Genomic DNA, 18937 nt, shown 5'->3' with positions numbered 1-18937 from the left:
TACTTGGAAATTCTCTTGCCCCATAGCAACATCTTCATTGTCAGCCTTTCACAGGGACCAAAGTCCCACCATAACATATTTATTCTGTTAGGATATGAAGACTTCAATGAAATTAGTTTCTAGGAAGAAAGACCAGAATGAGGAAGTGTTTCCCTAATTGCCTTATTTAGAACCCTAATTCCTCAAGTTATTCTCTGTCAAAAGGGATCCCATAGCCAAATAATTTTGGAGATATTGTAGATTATATCCCACTTTCCATTCCCCACCAAGATTCACAAAGTATCTTAGCATAATAAATCCTTTGAGAGGTCTTTCAATAAAGAAACATGCTCACAGGTTTTTTACCTTTTTTTTTAAAGATTTTATTTATTTGTTTGAGAGAGAGAGAATGAGAGATAGAGAGCACGAGAGGGAAGAGGGTCAGAGGGAGAAGCAGACTCCCTGCCGAGCAGGGAGCCCGATATGGGACTCGATCCCGGGACTCCAGGATCATGACCTGAGCCAAAGGCAGTCGCTTAACCAACTGAGCCACCCAGGTGCCCCTTTTTTTTACCTTTTTTTACCTTTTTTTAAACTCAGTATTTCCCCAACATATTTGATCTTGAAATCACTTTTTCATGGAAAAACCTGCTGAACTAATGTTCTGAGGAATACATCTTGGAAACACTAGCATAAAACATTCTGCCTGAGTCCTCGCATGGTTTTGTTAACAGTTCACTGAGCATGAAGTACTAATAAAATGAGTTCCAAGAAAATTATCTGGTTATGAATGACAATGACTGTCAGGACCAGGATAAGGATTCAAAAGGGGATACTGAGAATAATGCTGGAAAAATATTCATGCCTCCTTTGCATGTTTTCCTCAGGCTGGTATTGAGAACAGCCTTTAATTGCAATGTGAACAGAACCTAACATTGATTTCTTTTTTATTTATATAATATTCACAAAAATCTACAACCATCACCACAATCTAAACTCAGAACGTTTTCATCAGCAGAAAGATAGAAATCTGTGCAATTAGCAGTTACTTTTCATCCATCTCCAAAGCCCTGGACAACCATTAGTCTACTTTCTGTCTCTAAAGAGTTGCCTATTCTGAACATTTACTATAAATGGGGATATATAATGTGTTGTCTTTTGCAACTGGTTTCTTTTATTTAGCATATTCTTTTCAGGGTAAATTTGTTTCCTCTATAATTAACATACAGTGTTATATTAGTTTCAGGTATACAGTATTCCATACATTACTCAGTGCTCATAATAATAAGTATATTGTTATTTATCTATCTATCTATTTATTTATTTATTTTACCTATTTCACCCATTTTCCCACCGCCTCCCCTCTGGCAACCACCAGTTTGTTCTCCATATTTAAGAGTCTGTTATTTTGTCTATTTTCTTTGTTTATTTGTTTGGTTTCTTATATTCTACATAGAGTGACATCATATGGTATTTGTCTTTCTATGACTGACTTATTTCACTTAGCATTATACGGCTTAGATCCATCCATGTTGTTGCAAATGGCAAGATCTCATTCTTTTTTTTATGGCTGATTAATATTCCACTGTATATATAGCACATCTTCATTCATCTATGGATGAACACTTGGGTCATTTCCATATTTTGGCTATTATAAATAATGCTTCAGTAAATATATCTTTTTTTCTCCTTCTTTTTTTACCTTTGTTCATTTGTTTTGTTCTTAAATTCCACATATGACTGTGATCACATGGTAATAGTCTTTCTCTGACTTATTTTGCTTAGCATTATATACTTCAGCTTCATCCATGTGGTTGCAAACGTCAAGATTTCATTCTCTTTTGGGCGCCTGGGTGGCTCAGATGGTTAAACGTCTGCCTTCGGCTCAGGTCATGATCCCAGGGTCCTGGGATCGAGTCCCACATCGGGCTCCCTGCTCCTTGGGAGCCTGCTTCTCCCTCTGCTTCTCTTTCTCTCTCTCTCTCTCTCTCTCTCTCTCTCTCTCTCTCTCCCTCTGCCTCATGAATAAATAAATAAAATCTTTAAGAAAAAGATTTCATTCTCTTTTTATGGCTGAGAAATATTCCATTGTGTGGGTATATATATACATACACATACCATTTCTTCTTTATCCATTCCTCAAGTGATGGATACTTGGGCCTCTTCCATAATTTGGCTATTGTAAATAATGCTGCAATAAACATAGGGTGCATATATCCTTTTGAATTCGTGTTTTTTTGTATTTATTGGGTAAATACCCAAGAGTGCAATTCCTGGATCATAGAATAGTCCTATTTTTAACTTTTTAAGGAAGCTCTGTACTGTTTTTCCAGAGTGGCTGTACCAGTTTGCATTCCTACCAACAGTGCACAAGGTTTCCTTTATCCCCACATCCTTGCCAAGACTTGCTGTTTCTTCTGGTTTTGATTTTAACCATTCTGACAGGTCTGAGGTAGTAGCTCATTGTGGTTTTGATTTCCATTTCCCAGATGATGAGTGATGTTTAACATCTTTTCATGTGTCTTTTGGCCATATGTATGTCCTCTTTGGAAAAATGTTCATTCTTTCTGCCCATTTTTTATTGAGTTATTTGGTTTTTGGGGTATTGGGTTGTATCGATTCTTTATATAATTTGGATACTAATTCCTATCAGATATGTCATTTGCAAATATCCTCTCCCATCCCATAAGTTGCCTTTTAATTTTGTTCATTGTTTCCTTTGCTGTACAGAAGCATTTTATCTTGATGTGGTCCCAAAAGTTTATTTTTGTTTTTATTTCCATTGCCTTAGGTGACATCTAGAAAAATGTTTCTATGGCCAGTGTCAGAGACATTACTGTCTTTGCTCTCTTCAAGGATTGTTATGGTTTCATGTCTCACCTTAGGTCTTTAATCCATTTTGTTTTTATGTACATTGGAGACAAAGTGGTCCAGTTTCAGTCTTTTGCACGCTGCTGTCCAGTTTTCCCAACACCATTTGTTGAAGAGATTATATTTTCCCATTATATATTCATTCCTCTTTTGTTTAAGGTTAATTGACCATATAATTGTGGGTTTATTTCTAGGTTTTCTGTTCTATTCTATTGATCTATGTGTCTACTTTTATGCCACCACTGTACTGCTTTAATTACTACTTCATTCTAATATAACTTGCAATCTGGAATTTTGATACCTCCAGCTTTCCTTTTCTTTTTCAAGATTTATTTGGCTCTTTGAGGCCTTTTTTGGTTCTATACAAATTTTGGGATTGTTTGTGAAAAATGTTGTTGGTATTTTGATAGGGATTCCATTAAATGTGTAGATTGCTTTGGATGCTATAGACATTTTAACAATATTTGTTCTTCTAACCCTTGAGCATGGGATGTCTTTCCATTTCTTTGTGTCACCTTCAATTTCTTTCATCAGTGTTTTATAGTTTTCAGAACACAGTTCTTCACCTGTTTGGTTAAGTTTATTCTTACACAGTTTATTGTTTTTGATGCAACTAAAAATGGGATTGTCTTCTTAATTTCACTTTCTGCTGCTTCATTATAAGTGTATAAGAATGGAATAGATTTCTGTATGTGGCCTTATCTTGTTCTATCATTTGGGATAAATTCTTCCACTCACATTTTGTCTAAGGCTCTGCCTTCTTTGTGTTAGAAAAGCCAATTATGTTTCCTGCTCTTGAAAGTATGGCTTTATGAAGAAGGGTTTTGTAATGTCCAGGGCCTGGTGTTTAAGGGAATATCTCTGGTGTGTGCTACATGCACTCTCCCATTGTGGTTTGGTTGCTCTATCTTTCAGGTCAGTTGTCTGCAGAGGCTCTCGTTGCCAGCTGTGCTCACTTTTTGTCCTCTGGTCTGAATGTGGTGAGTTTTAACTAGGAGTGCTCTGATCTGCTTGTTAAATGAGAACTGATACTACTTCTACCAGAACTGAGGCCCTGCAGAACTCTTTGGTCTGGAGATGTAGTTTAGGTGGGGGATTTTGCTGGTCTTCTGGGGGAGGGACCCACCATACGGGGAATTAGGCAAGCTTGACTGAGAAGAGAATTCACCCCAGAGATCAGGGGGTGGGACTTGGTGTAAGCAAGACAGCCAGTGCTGCTTCCCACAGGTGGCTCTGTGTTTATGCTGAGGGGCAGTGGAGAGAAATGATGCCATCCTTTGTTCCCAGAGAGGGTTCTCCATGAACACTGCCTCTCAGGGAAGTGCTCAGGGAAGAGTTAGTAATCTCCCAGCTGTGTGTCCCAGGAGTTTTTAAATTGCTGCTTCCATGATGTCTACATCCAGGTCTTTGGCCTGCCTTCTCTCCAGAAGCTGCACAGTGCCTTCTAAGCTCTATCCCAGCCAAGCCTGCTGACCTTTAAAACTCTAGGTTTTAAGCCTTGCTGGTTGCAAGAACTCATGAAATTCAGCCTCATATTCCAAACCTTTGGCTTTGGGAAAATGTTCTCCTTGTGTGTTCCCCTGTGTGGTCTTCTCTCTCTCACCCTTCTTTGTAACCATGGACCCCTCCCCTCCAAAGTACTGTTATCTGTTTCTCCCCTAAACTACACCTTTACCCTTCCTACCCTCCTTAATGTGGCCTCTTTTCTCCCTTTAGTTGTGGAGTTTGTTCTGTCAGCCTTAAAGTTGAATTCTAAGGTATTTAGGATTATTTGATAGTTATCTACTTGCTTTTGTGGGATGAGAGAAGACTAGGTCCTCCTATCATATTGATTGATTTGGAAACATTGAACCTTTTTTTCATCCCTGGAAGAAATCTCACTTGAACATGGTGAGTGAGCCTTTTAATATATTGTTAAATATTGTTTGATAATGTATTTTTGAGGATTTTTGCATCCATTTCATCAGGGATATTGGGCTGTGGTTTTCTTTTTTGGGGGTATCTGGTTTTAGTAATAGTCATGGTAAAGCTGGCTTTGTAGAATGCCAGAATGTAGAAAGCTTTCCTTCCTTTTCTTTTTTTATAATATTTTGAGGATAAAATATATTAACTCTTACTTAATTTTTTGGGTAGTATTCACCTGTGAATTCTTCTGGTTTTGGACTTTTTTTGGTATTTTTTTATTACTGATTCGATTTTGTTACTAGTGATCATTCTGTTCAGATTTTCTGTTTCTTCCTGATACAGTTTGGGAGATTGTATATTTCTAGAAATTTATCCATTTCTTCTAGGTTCCCCGATTGGTTGACATAATTTTTCATAGCATTCTCTAATATTCTTTTGTATTTCTGTGGTGTTAGTTGTTACTTTCCCTCTTTCATTTCTAATTTTCTTTATTTGGGTACTTTTTTTTTCTTCTTATGAGTCTGGTTAAATGTTTATCAATTTTGTTCATCTTTTCAAAGAACTAGCTCTTGGTTTCATTGATTTTTTTCATTTTTTTAGTCTTTATATATTTACTTTTGCTTTGATCTATTTTAAAGGTTTTATTTATTTATTTTGGGGGGGGAGCAGAGGGAGAGGGTCAAGCAGACACCATACTGATCATGGAGCCCAACATGGGGCTCAATCTCATGACCCTGAGATCATGACCTGAGCCAAAATCAAGAGTTGAATGCTTCAACCAACTGAGCCACCCAGGCGCCTCTCTGCTTTGATCTTTACTATTTTCTTCTATTCACCTTATGCTTTTTTTTCCTCTTTTTTTTTTGTTCCTTTAGGTATAAATTTAGATTGTTTATTTTAGCTTTTTCTTGTTCTTTTGAGGTGGGCCTCTATTGACATAAATTTCCCTCTTAGTCCTGCTTTCACTACATCCCAAAGATTTTGGACTTGTTGTGTTTTTCAATGTTATTTGTCTCCACATGTATTTTGATTTCTTCTTTGATTGTTTCTTTGACCCATTGGTTGTTTAACATCATTATGTTTAGCCTCCACATGTTTGTTTATTGCCAGGTTTTCTCCTTGTGATTGATTTCTAATTTCATATTGTTTTGGTCAGAAGAGATGTATGGTATGATCCCAATCTCTTTAAATTTAGTGAGATTTGTTTTGCAGCCTACCATGTGATCTATCCTCAAGAATGTTTCATGTGCACTTGAAAAGAATGTGTATTCTGTGTTTTTGTTTTTGATGGAGATGGAATATTTTGTATGTATCTGTTTTTTTTTTCTGGCCTAATGTGTCATATAAAGACAATGTTTTCTTATTGATTGCCTGGATGATCTAACCATTGATGTAAGTGGGTGTTAAATTCCCTTAGTATTACTATTTTGCCATCAATTTCTCTCTTTATGTCCATGAACATTTTCTTTATCTATTTAAGTGCTAAAGTTTTGAGTGCATATTGGGTGCATATTTACAATTGTTATGTCCTCTTGTTGGATTGGTCTCTTTATCATCATGTAATGCCCTCCTTTGTCTCTTGTTATTGTCTTTATTTAAATGTCTATTTTGTCTGATATAAGTATAGCTATCCTGGCTTTTCTTTTCCACTTTAATTTGCATGGTAATTTTTTTTTCATCCCTTCATTTTCATTCTACACATCTTTAAGTCTGAGATGCATCTCTTGTAGGTAGTATATAGGTGGGTTTGTTTTCTATCCATTTGCCACTCTTTGTCTTTTGATTGGAACATTTATTCCATTTACATTTAAAAGGATTTTTGATAGGTATGTACTTAGTGCAATTTGTCATTTATTTTCTGGTTGCTTTTGTAGATCTCTGTTTCTTCTTTTCTTGCTGTCTTTCTTTGTGATTGATGAGTTTCTTGTTGTTATTCTTGGTGTTCTTTATTTTTATTTTTGTTTATCTATTATAGTTTTGTGGTTTGTGCTTACCATGAGGTTCATATATAACATCGTAAGTATATGGCAGTCTATAGTAAGTTGATTGTCATTTCAATTCAGACACATTCTAAGAAAAAATATTTTTCCTCCCTCCTCCATGTTTTATGTATATGCTTTCATATTTTACATTTTTACTCATAATTTTCTCATGTCTATTTATGGTCATTTCTTTTCCACTTAGTGAAGTCCCTTTAACATTTCTTGTAGGGTTCCTTTAGTGTGATAAACTCCATTAGCTTTTGTCTGGTAACTCTTTATGTCTCCCCCTGAGTCTGAATGATAATATTGCTGGGTAGAGTGTTCTTGGTTAAATATTTTTGTTTTTGTTTTCTTTTTCTTCTTTTTTTTTTTTGTTTTCTTTTTCTTCTTTTCAGCACTTTGAATATATCGTGATATTCTCTACTGGCCTGCCAAGTTTCTGCTAAAAAATCAGCTGAAACCTTATAAGTTTTCCAGTGTACATAAACTTTTGCTTCTCTCTTGCTGCTTATAAAATTCTATCTTTATCTCTAAACTTTGACATTTTAATTATTATATGTCATGATGTGGAACTTTTTGAGTTTATCTTGTTTGGAGCTCTGGGTGATTCTTGAACCTAGATGCCTATTACCTTCCTTAGGATAGGGAATGTTTCAGCTATTATTTCTTTAAATAAGTTTTCTGTCCCTTTCTCTCTCTCATTCTTCCCTAGAACCCCTATAATGCAAATGTTTGTTCACTTGATGTCTAAAAGATCCTATAACTTATCCTCATTTTATTTTTATTTTACATATATATGTAATTATATATAATATCTATATATACAATATATAATTATAAGTAATATATAAATATATATGAATAAAATATGTATAATATACAAGGTGTATATACAAATAAAATTATATATAATTATATCACATAATTTATATATATATATATTATTTTTATCCTTATTTAAAAAATTCTTTTCTCCTTTTTCTAATCACCTTGGGTGCTTGTCTTCCTGTCTTCCAGATCAGTAATATATTTTTCTGCACCACTAATCTACTGTTGATTTCCTCTACTGTATTTATTATTTCAGTTATTTTATTCTTCAACTCCATTTGGTTCTTTTTTATATATTTATTTCTTTATTGAATGTCTCACTGAGTTCTTCCACTCTTCTTTCAAGTTCAGTGAGCATCCTTATGATCATTACTTTAATTTTTTATTGGGTATTTGCTTTTCTGCATTTTACTTAGTTCTTTTTCTGGGTTTTGTTTTGTTCTTTCTTTTGGAGCATATTCCTCCATACCCCCATTTTTCTTCACTTTCTGTATTTCTTTCTATGGATTAGGTGGAATAGGTACCTCTAAACATGAAGAAATAGTCTTGTGTATGGTTCTTCTATGTAGACTGTGTGGGCTTGGTGAGTTTTGTTGCCTGGCTGGAACTATGTCTGCTGTGGGCTGGGGGTCCTTGGGCTCTCCACACAGTGGGCACCTTGGAAGTTTAGCTAAAGCTGAAGTAGGGGCAGATTCTGCAGTCTCTGGGCTTTCCATGCCATAAGTGTCTTACTCTTAATCATCTCTGACCCTCATTATATTTTTATTTTCATCACACATTGTTTTTTTATACAATGTGTGTCTAATAACATTGATTATCATTATTTTTATGTTTTTGTCTTTTATATGATGCATAAGAAATAAAAAGTGGTGTTGTGAACCAAAAATATAGTAATAATGGATTTTATATTTACCTATGTAGTTACTTTTAGTGGAGATTTTTACTTGTATAGCTTCCAGTTAATGTCCAATATTTTTTCATTTCAGCTTGAAGTATTATCTTCATCTTTTTTTTTTTTTTTTTTGCAGGGATGATCTGTTAGTAACAAACTCTCAATTTTTGTCTGAGAATCTCTTAATTTGTCCATCATTTTTTAAAATTATGGGAAAATACACATAACATAACATTTACCATATTAACCTTTTTAAAAGTGTACAATGTGGTACATTAAGTACATTCACATTGTTGTGCCACCATCACCACCATCAATCTTGAGAAATTTTTTTGTCTTTCAAAACTAGAACTCTATCCATTAAATAGTAATTCCCCATTACAAATCCAGAGCTATGATCAGGGCAAAGTCTCTTCTGAGGACTCTATGTCAATACAGCACACATAGATGTCAAAAAGAAAACCACAAGAGTGAAATGTTGCAAAGGTCTGTTGCTCTTTGCCAGGAAAGAGATTTTTGCTTATTCCTATTTCTTTTCACCTTCATAAGGCATAATTTCATATTCAGTCTCTGCTTTAAACCTCTAACTGAAGCAGTGCATGTATTAGTAGAAAAAAAGACAGAAGCTAAGGAAAACAAACTAACAAAAAACATAGCCATTAGTTTAGGGTAACATTATTATTATAGCCACAACTGAATCCTGGGTTCCATTCTGGTGTGCAAGTTACCCTGATGTTTGTGGAATAAATCCTAAACTACTCATTTCTTATGTCACTTGCTTTAGGCCCAGAGTCCCAAGTGGGAAAATTTGATTTATCCTAAGTTATGTGCTCATGCTCTAACAGTCAAAGGTCTGGGAAGGCAAATTATTCAGACCTAATAGTTTCAATAGTACTAGATAAAGCTACACATCAATATTGGATGGCCCCCAAAAAGACAATAGTTTAAGTAGCCAAAAAAAAAAAAAGATTAATTTGTCCACTGCTCTTTAAATCTTGATTGAAGATTAGTGTTAGAGACTGGGGTGGAATTGATTCTGCCATGATATTAATGTGAGTGTGAGCACAGTTGAGAAAGAGAAGAAATAGGTAATTTATCCTCAGTTATGGACACTGATGGACCTTGGTAAAGAAAGGAAATTTGGCAGGTTATTACAATAACTTGCCTGTAGCAGAAACTAAGTTTTCCCCAAACATGTAGCTTCTTTGTATATATTAATAAAAATTTTAGTTGAACACATTGCCACTCAGCTGAAGACAACATTTATAAATCTCACTTGAAGCAAAGTATAAACATATGGCTAAGTACTGGTTAATGGAGTGTGATAAGAGTGATGTTTACAATAGCTAGAATTTTTCCCCTTAAAAAAAATTCCCTCTCCTTTCACCTTTCCTCCTTTTTGCTAGATGGGATAAGAACGTGATGGTAGGAGCTGAAGCAGCTATTTTATTTTACTTTTAAAGATTTTATTTTTAGGGCGCCTGGGTGGCTCAGTTGGTTAAGCGACTGCCTTTGGCTCAGGTCATGATCCTGGAGTCCCGGGATCGAATCCCACATTGGGCTCCCTGCTCAGCAGGGAGTCTGCTTCTCCCTCTGACCCTCTTCCCTCTCATGCTCTCTATCTCTCATTCTCTCTCTCAAATAAATAAATAAAATCTTTAAAAAAATTGTTTAGCAGCAATCTCCTTGTCCCTATCACAAAAAAAAAAGATTTTATTTTTAAATAATCTCTACACCCAATGTGGGGTTCAAACTTACAACCCCAAGATCAAGAGTCACACTGTACTAACAACCAGCCAGTCACCCCCGAAGCAGCCATTTTAGATTAAAAGATTGAAGCTGCCTTTTGAGGATTGTGGTGCAACATAGAAGGATCCCTAACACATGTGGAATTGCCATATTAATCCTGGATAACCAAACCAGATTTTGCATTAGATAAAAATAAATTTATATCTCTTTTAAGCAACTTTTTTTAAAATTTTTAGATCTCTGTTACAGCAGATGAGCCAGTATTCTAATTAATACCCTCCCTATGGTCAATGATGGGCTGCATTCCACAGTTCTCCTGAGGCTCACAAGCTAGATTGCTCTAGCTGCAGAGCTATGATCAGGGCAAAGTCTCTTCTGAGGACTCTATGTCAATACAGCACACATAGATGTCAAAAAGAAAACCACAAGAGTGAAATGTTGCAAAGGTCTGTTGCTCTTTGCCAGGAAAGAGATTTTTGCTTATTCCTATTTCTTTTCACCTTCATAAGGCATAATTTCATATTCAGTCTCTGCTTTAAACCTCTAACTGAAGCAGTGCATGTATTAGAAAACAGTTGTTCTGATTCAAGGTGATGAGACATAGAAGTAATGCTGAATTGCCTTCTTTCAAAGTTATCAGATTTTCACCAAGTCCTAAAATAGATTATTAAAAATGTCTTGTTCTATATAAAAATGTGGTTTTTTAAAACTCACTTTTGTGGACTTGGTAGTCTTTTTCGATGACCTCAATGCTTTTTTAAATTACAAAATCAGAAAATCAGAGTTGGAAAATCCAGCTGTTCTCAACTATGGCTGTACATTAAATTCACCTGGGCTAGCCATTTACAGGATACTGACATCCAATTCGCACACCCAGGAATTGAGTAAATTGGGTTCAAGGAGGGAGTTGAGTCAACAGTTGTTTCTTTGTTTTTAAGATTTATTTATTTATTTTAGAGAGGGAGAAAGAGAGTGGGGGTGGGGGCAGAGGGATAGGGAGAGAGAGAGAGAATCTCCCACAGACTCCATGCTGAGTGTGGAGACTTATGTGGGGATCAATCTCACAACCCTGAGATCATGACCTGAGCCAAAACCAAAAGTCTGATGCTTTACCGACTGAGCCACCCAGATGCCCCTCAACAGTAGTTTCTAAAAGCTTCCCACAGAGCTCTGATGTGCAAATACAATTGGGAACCACGGATCTAACCCAGCTCTTGGTTGTATATGAAAAAGTGCTACTCACATGATTCTGAAGTCCAGTTAGTTATATGGACTATTAATGTAGTCCGTCCCCTTAATTTTATGGATAAGAAAACTAAGGTGCATATAAATGAAGGGGTGAAATCAAGTTCAGTGGCAGGCCCAGGTGTAGAAGCCCATATAGGAACAGTTTTCCCAGTTCATTGCTCAACTCATTCTAGCAAGAATCAGTGAAAACATTGCTAGAAAATGGAATGATAGGGGAGAAATAAAGTGAAGCTGAAATAATTACAAGGAAGCTCTAAATGAGAATGACCTGTAGCTTCAAGAAGACTAACAGGAAAAAAAAAGTAATAAAGAAATTTATTTTATTATTGTTTTCTAGATCACATACCATGTGCTTACTAATTAGTGGTACCAGAAGAATATAAAAACAGGTTTTTATTTTCAAAAACTTAGACATATGATAGGAACACACCTGTGAAACTTCAAGGGGGAACCATGTCAGAGCCATCTTTGTCTTTTTGTTTCCAAATGTGTGACTGGCTTTTAATAGGTTCTCGGTGTTTACTGGTGAAATGGATATATGCAAAATGAGTGTAAACATAAAGCGTAGCAAGAGGAAATCTAACTCCAGGATGCAGTAGTCTGGAAAAACTTTGTGGAAGAGAGTTTGAGTTAATCTTTGAGGAAAAAGGGGTTTTGTGTAAGTATAAAATAGGGGACATGTAATTCTTGAGGATAAAGTGAGCAAAATGTATGCATAAGAGAATTATAGCATGAGTTGTTGGCATAAAGGAGACTGGCTGGCTGGAACAATTTATTTGGTGATCTAAAAAAGTGGTATCACAGGATGTCAGAAGAAGTCTATCTCTTATATGTTAAGATTTCATAATGGGGGCGCCTGGGTGGCTCAGTTGGTTAAGCGACTGCCTTCGGCTCAGGTCTTGATCCTGGAGTCCCGGGATCGAGTCCCGCATCGGGCTCCCTGCTTGGCAGGGAGTCTGCTTCTCCCTCTGACCCTCTTCCCTCTCGTGCTCTCTATCTCTCATTCTCTCTCTCTCAAATAAATAAATAAAATCTTTAAAAAAAAAAAGATTTCATAATGAATCTCTTCTACTGAGAAAGGATTCGAGTCTAAATAGTTCAATACACTGGCAGAAAAGGAATAATACTGTTTATATATAGCAGTTAAAATTTGTAACTGCCAATATATTTTTAAAAATGTTACATTAAGTAGGTGATTATTGTTACATATTATACTTGTACTTTTATAAAGTAGACTTTCCCCAAGAGACTATCAATGTGTTTGTTCAGTTGTCCTTTGGATGTATCAGAATACATATTTAGAAATAAAACAATATACAGCAACATGTGACTAAATTGGTAACTCTTTTTGTTTGTTTGGTTGGTTTGTTGGTTATCATTCACATTTCTTGCTAAAGGCCAACACGCTTCTCTTTGAACACTTAGGCCAGTTTTTAAAAAGACTGGTATTCTCATCATGATGGGTTTTTTTTTTGAACCAGAGCTAGGTGCACATATTTAAAGCTGGGAACATAGGAAATTATAAAATTATATGACATGGAGACATATTACTAGGAAATTCTGATATTTTACTGCAAAATATTACCAATTATAGAACTGTCAATTTAACAATAGGCTTATTCACTATGGTGTTTGATTAATGTGAAATTATTCAGTTGGCTACCTTGTAGTTGGCCTATTTTTGTGTCCAATTAGTATGCTAATAATGGTAATTATGTTCTATACTGCATGTCTCATCACCTAGAGGGTTTTTAAAATGATAAAATAATGAGAATAAACAAGCTGATGCTGACATTCAGTGGGCCATTCAAATTACTTACTGAGAGCACGCTGGGGAATCAACACTCAACCAGAGAAAATGATTCTTGCTTACTTTGTTAAAACTACTCTTTCCAAAGAGCAGTAAGAGTTTGCTTCTGTTCTCTTTATTTCTGAAATATTTTATATCCCAACCCAATTTTTATTTTCTATGTTTATTTTCTGTATTTATTGAAAAGAAGATAATCAAACTATATTTATCTGTATCTAATATTGGTAGTAAGAGGTTACAAAACAAAATCATTCTATTGACAACTCTTGTACTTGGGGGAGTGTTGTGAGAGATGATGACTTTTGCTAAGCGCTCAACAAGAAACCAAACACACTAGTACACAGGAAGGACCTTTTCTCAAAAACATAAAACAAAAAATCTCTATTACTGGATTAACAATCCCAGATTTTAAGGTAGCCAGATGATCCATATTGGTAAATTAGTATGGAGTTATAGATCAAGTTATTATGATAATTTATATTATTATAAAAGGTATTCTATAGTTTAAATTATAATATATAAAATTTAAGTGTATAGTTAATGATTGATATCTTTTGGACTTTTAAGAGAAATCTTAAGTGGATCATGAGATTTATCCTCTAATCATTTAAACTTCTTTAGAAAATACACTTATTTACAAAATAAAAATATTGCACAATCTCTTCACAACTGTCTTTAAGAGAGTAAAGCAAAGAGATTTCTATTTCTTGGAAGCTTAATGGTGAGGTGGAAAAAACACTAGACTGAGCTTCTAATCCCCTTCTCATCTAATGAGAACCTCGTTAAACAAGTTAGTTTTTTCTAATCTTTAGTCATTTCAACTGCAAAATAAGAGGGTTAAATTAGACCAGATTTTCTAAAATTGCTTCCTGTGAATCTATTATATCCCCTGTGATATTAGCAAATTTTTCATAAGAAAAGAGTTTCTGGTGTCAAATGCATTTTGGAAATGCTGAATTAAAGATTTATTTATCACAGGACTCCTCAGTATTTAATGTACTAACATACCTTATGGATCTCCAAATATGGTGATCTAATCTATAGCATTTCTCAGTTTGATTACTAAAACACATTTGTTTATCAAGCAGCTATTGACATCTCATGGGACACTAGCATTTTACAAAGTATAGTTTGGAAAATATTGGAATAAACAAATACTTTAGGGTCCTTTTAAGCTCTAATATTTTCCTTCACTAGACTATAAGTTTCATGAAAATAAGGATACCTATCTTGTATCTGCTACAGGCTAGGTGTTTGTGCCAACCATACTTGCACATAGTATATGCTTAATAAATATTTGCTGAATGAATGAAAGAATTAATTAATGAATGAAAAAAATTATATATACATAAATACATATATACATGCATACATACATAAGAAATTCTTTGTTTCTATACAAGTTCAGTACATAATAGAGATAGAATAATTTTGGGGTCCTGCTACCCTCTCTTGTTGTAGGCTGCCATTTCTCATTGTACTTGTCCTGATGCTTATGACTTCAACCTGTAGCAAAAGCAAAGTAGCAAGCTCTTCTTATCATCATTTTAGCTCTATTCCCTGTTGACTGGTAAGAAAAATATACTACTTACTCGGTAATGACTAAATGTTTGGCACTGGAAAAGTACTTTGCCTATATTAACTAACTGGATAGGATTAAACAATCCTATGTGGAATGTATTATTTTCCCTCTTTTACAGAAAGTTAAGCAAAGGTCCCACAATAAGTGGCAGTTCTAGAATCCAAATAAAATCTGACTTAAGAATGTGAGTTCTTAACTGTTAATAGTATACCTCTTACTATGATGTAATTTGACTTGTGCAATCTCTCAGTACTTGTTAATGAACAAATTTGTGTATCCTGGTAGATTTATGGCCCAGCAGAATAATCTCCATCTATTTTACTTCCCATGACCATTTGTGCTGATCAGTGCTAAATTAACTACCACATCACAACTTACAAGTCAGCCCATAAAATACATTAATTCCACACTTTTCTACTTTGCTTCCAAGATGACTCAAATTATCCTATGTAACAATGCTGGTATTATTCATATATTTGCTAATGAGGAAACTGAAAAAAAAAACTTTCTATTACCATCCTGTTGGATAAAGTAAAAATAGTTTTCACATCTAGATCTTTCTCTGTATCCAAAGCAGATACTTTGAATATGTGATATAAATCTTATTTCTTCATGGGAACAGAGACCATTTTTAAAAGATTTTATTTATTTATTTGACAGAGAGAGACCCAGTGAGAGAGGGAACACAAGCATGGGGACAGGGAGAGGGAGAAGTACTCCCTGCTCCGCGGGGAGCCTGATGTGGGGCTCAATCACAGGACCCTGGGATCATGTCCTGAGCTGAAGGCAGATGCTTAACGACTGAGCCATCCAGGCACCCCAAACATAGACCATTCTTATAAATTATATGCAGTATTCAGTGTGATATAGGAATGTTCTGAGCTAAAAATTAATATTTAATTGTGTGACACAGAAAATAAATGTTATGTCTTTATTAAATTAATATTTGTTAAATGGGGCACAGGGTGCCAGATGTTGAGTGCACTTCAATAAAAAGCCACAGTAAAAATTAAAATATACAAGTTTACTACTCACAGGTCCTGGAGGAAGTACATGGCGGTCCTCAAGGAGCCACAACAGGAGGTCAAGGCAGAGTGCAGGTAGAGAGAAAGGTAGAACATGGGGAAGATGCCTTTATTAAGATTGATGGGAGAAGTGCTTTGGAGTTCCCAGGCTGAGGTCAGATTGGTCAAGTTAAACCAAAAGAGTAGGGTTTTATAAGACCCATGAGTCTTATTAAGGGGTACGTAAAGGGGATTTGTCCCTGGAAGGCAAGGAGACTCTTGATCACAAGGGCTGTTGAGGCAATCATATCAGGAACTTACATTTGCTTATGACTCTATAGGCTGTTATCTAGGGCATACCTTTACATGAAAGGGCTAGTGTCAGTTTAAGGCCCCTACAGGCTACTTGGCCAAACAAAATGGAGGCTGAGGCAGCAATACCATGGAGTAGCTTAGCTAAACTCTTGAAGATTAATCTTGCCACCTAATCAATGAGGGACATTTTTATGTTTAGAACCCATTTTTATTGTGCTTCCTACCACAAAAAGGAGCAGAATATATTAAAGAAAAAAATCCCTGGAACCTATATTGTGGAAGTATGAAAGAGAACACAATTATGGTAAATTCAGACAGGATGGAATTTAAGCAAAGAATTCCAGAACCACCCTATTAAAAGAATAAAACTACTCCTATAGCTAGCAAGAAAATGAGGAAACTAAAATTTGGCAGGTACTATTGGAGTTAAACACAATTCTCAGGAAATAGTAATAAAAAAATCTATACTTGAAACAAACTTGAAACAACCACATAAGATTAAAAATACACAAATCTATACAAAGATCCCTAAATAAGAAAAAGATCAGTTACAGCACAAATAGTGTAAGACAAAAACATTGTGGGAAACACAAGATCTCAGAACATGGAAGAAGCCGATCCAGGAGGTATCAGAACAAATACTATCTTTATAGTCACACAGATTAAAAATCTTCCTGATCTTTAGAGGAAAGAAATAACTGGAAGTTCATCTCAAAATATCACTGTGTAGATTTCATATTCATACTGTAGTTAATCATATGGTATCCAGAATGTACTTGATACTATAAGGATGGAAAGTTTCATCAACCTCAACAGACTTTTTGCTGTTTTCGTAAGTCCCAATGTTATTTAGTTACTGAGACCCAGGCAGACCTTTCCTAAATAAATTGAAGTCAATATTACTGTAACCAGAACAGATTAAACAAACAAACAAACAAACAAACAGTCTCTCTTAAAGCATACTACTTTACTTATTTCTAGCTATGAGTGCATGTTACAAGGATTTTATTTCCCCCCTCCAGCCATAGAAACTGACACATGTAGTATACTTAGTAAATCTATTTAAATAAATGAGTAATTATATTAGCTTATCCAAAATAACTAAGTTCTTAACAAAATGTTCTATCATTTAGGTCCATCATGGGAAGAACTACAGAAAGAAAAAATAAATAAAAACCTCTCTGCTCTTTAGAAAACTATGTATAGTCAGCTCTGTATCATCTGCCTAGCTTTTTATTCATTGGAAACATTCATTAGCTGGCACTTCTACATTTCCATGAGAACTGATGTTCACAATGATGACTCTGGAGCACTGAAAATCCTAAAGTGTCTTCTGAGTCATCAAAGAAAGTTTCAATTATGGTCAGTATAGTTCTCATGTTAATTTTATTACATTGTATTCCAAGGCTTAGAAAACTTGCAAGTTGGCTATGCTAAATATGTTCACTTTCTATTAGCCAAGTTAATTGATTAACTAAACCACTGCATAGTACCCCTATTCTTTTTCCCAAGTAATGACTACATATAGATAGCTGTGTTTTTGTGTTGAGAGAAATTATGGTACTAAAATACACTAGATTTCTTCCTGTAACATATATATTATACTACTTTTGAAGCAGGTGATTATTTTCTGTTTGAAAGAGAACAGAACTCAAATAATAATTTGCTGTTTTTGAGACTAAGGGAAAAACAAATGAGGTTGCAAATAAATGGAAAAAAGCTTCCTCTAAGTGTTCTGTTTTGTAGTGTATATAGATATGATATACATTGCAAAACATAAAAGGATGCTTAAAATACTGGGCGTGAAATGTTTTCAATAACCACCTTTCTCTAAAGATAGAGTAAGTTCAAAGCTTATCAAACTATTTATGCTTCTTAAATCCCCATTTCATTGCTTTTACTTTTAGGACTTTCCACACTCATCTTCCGTTAGTCTGGTGAAAGGATATCCATTTCTCTTCACAGGAATGACACAGGAGAACAGTGTCTCTTCACAAAGATTTTGAATAGCTGCTACTTATCATTTGAAAACAAATCTTTAAAAAAAAGAAAAAAGAAAACAAACATAAAATCAGTTGTTGGGGCTCAGGTGGTTACAAAGTACTGCATTTCAGGGGCAGAATTGATTATTACCAAATATATCTCAAATACTTCAAAACATAAAGAGAAATAGGTTCTTGCCAAGAAATACATTCATTTATTTATTGATAACACAAGGAGAGCTCTTCTGCAAATATTTCATCCTGGAACTCCTTGGCTATTGGAGGAACAATATTATATATTAAGATTCACTGAGAGATGTCATGTCATGTGCTTTGTCCCATTGCAATCTACTTATCACAACGTTCTCCATAATACAATACCTGGTAATTCATGATGTGGCTGGAGGAAGATTTGGTGTTATTTTTACCTGAAAAGGGAGTACTGAATGGCTGCAGCCACTGACAAGAAAGAACAATTCATTTTACAAATTATCATATGAGTATAATCATAGATGCTTTGAGTGGAAAAGGCTCTTAATCACCAGAAAAAAAAAATGTTATCTCTGAAGAATGAGTTCTCGTCCAAATTTAGTTCAGTGATTCTCATAAAATAATATTATTTTAAGTTTTACTTTTAAAATTTCACTACAATCTTAAATAACTATTTCAATATTCCCAAAATTTGACATGCCTAACACTGGTGGTGTGAGAGTTGATTTTTATTAAATACATGGACATTTTGTATGTTAACATCTACACAAATAAAAAAAAATATTTGTTAGAAAAAATA

The sequence above is a fragment of the Zalophus californianus genome, chromosome X (genome assembly GCF_009762305.2).
Source record: "Zalophus californianus isolate mZalCal1 chromosome X, mZalCal1.pri.v2, whole genome shotgun sequence".
NCBI classification, from domain to species: Eukaryota; Metazoa; Chordata; class Mammalia; order Carnivora; family Otariidae; genus Zalophus; species Zalophus californianus.
The sequence above is the reverse complement of the archived record's forward strand: the minus strand, read 5'-3'. Positions refer to the sequence as shown.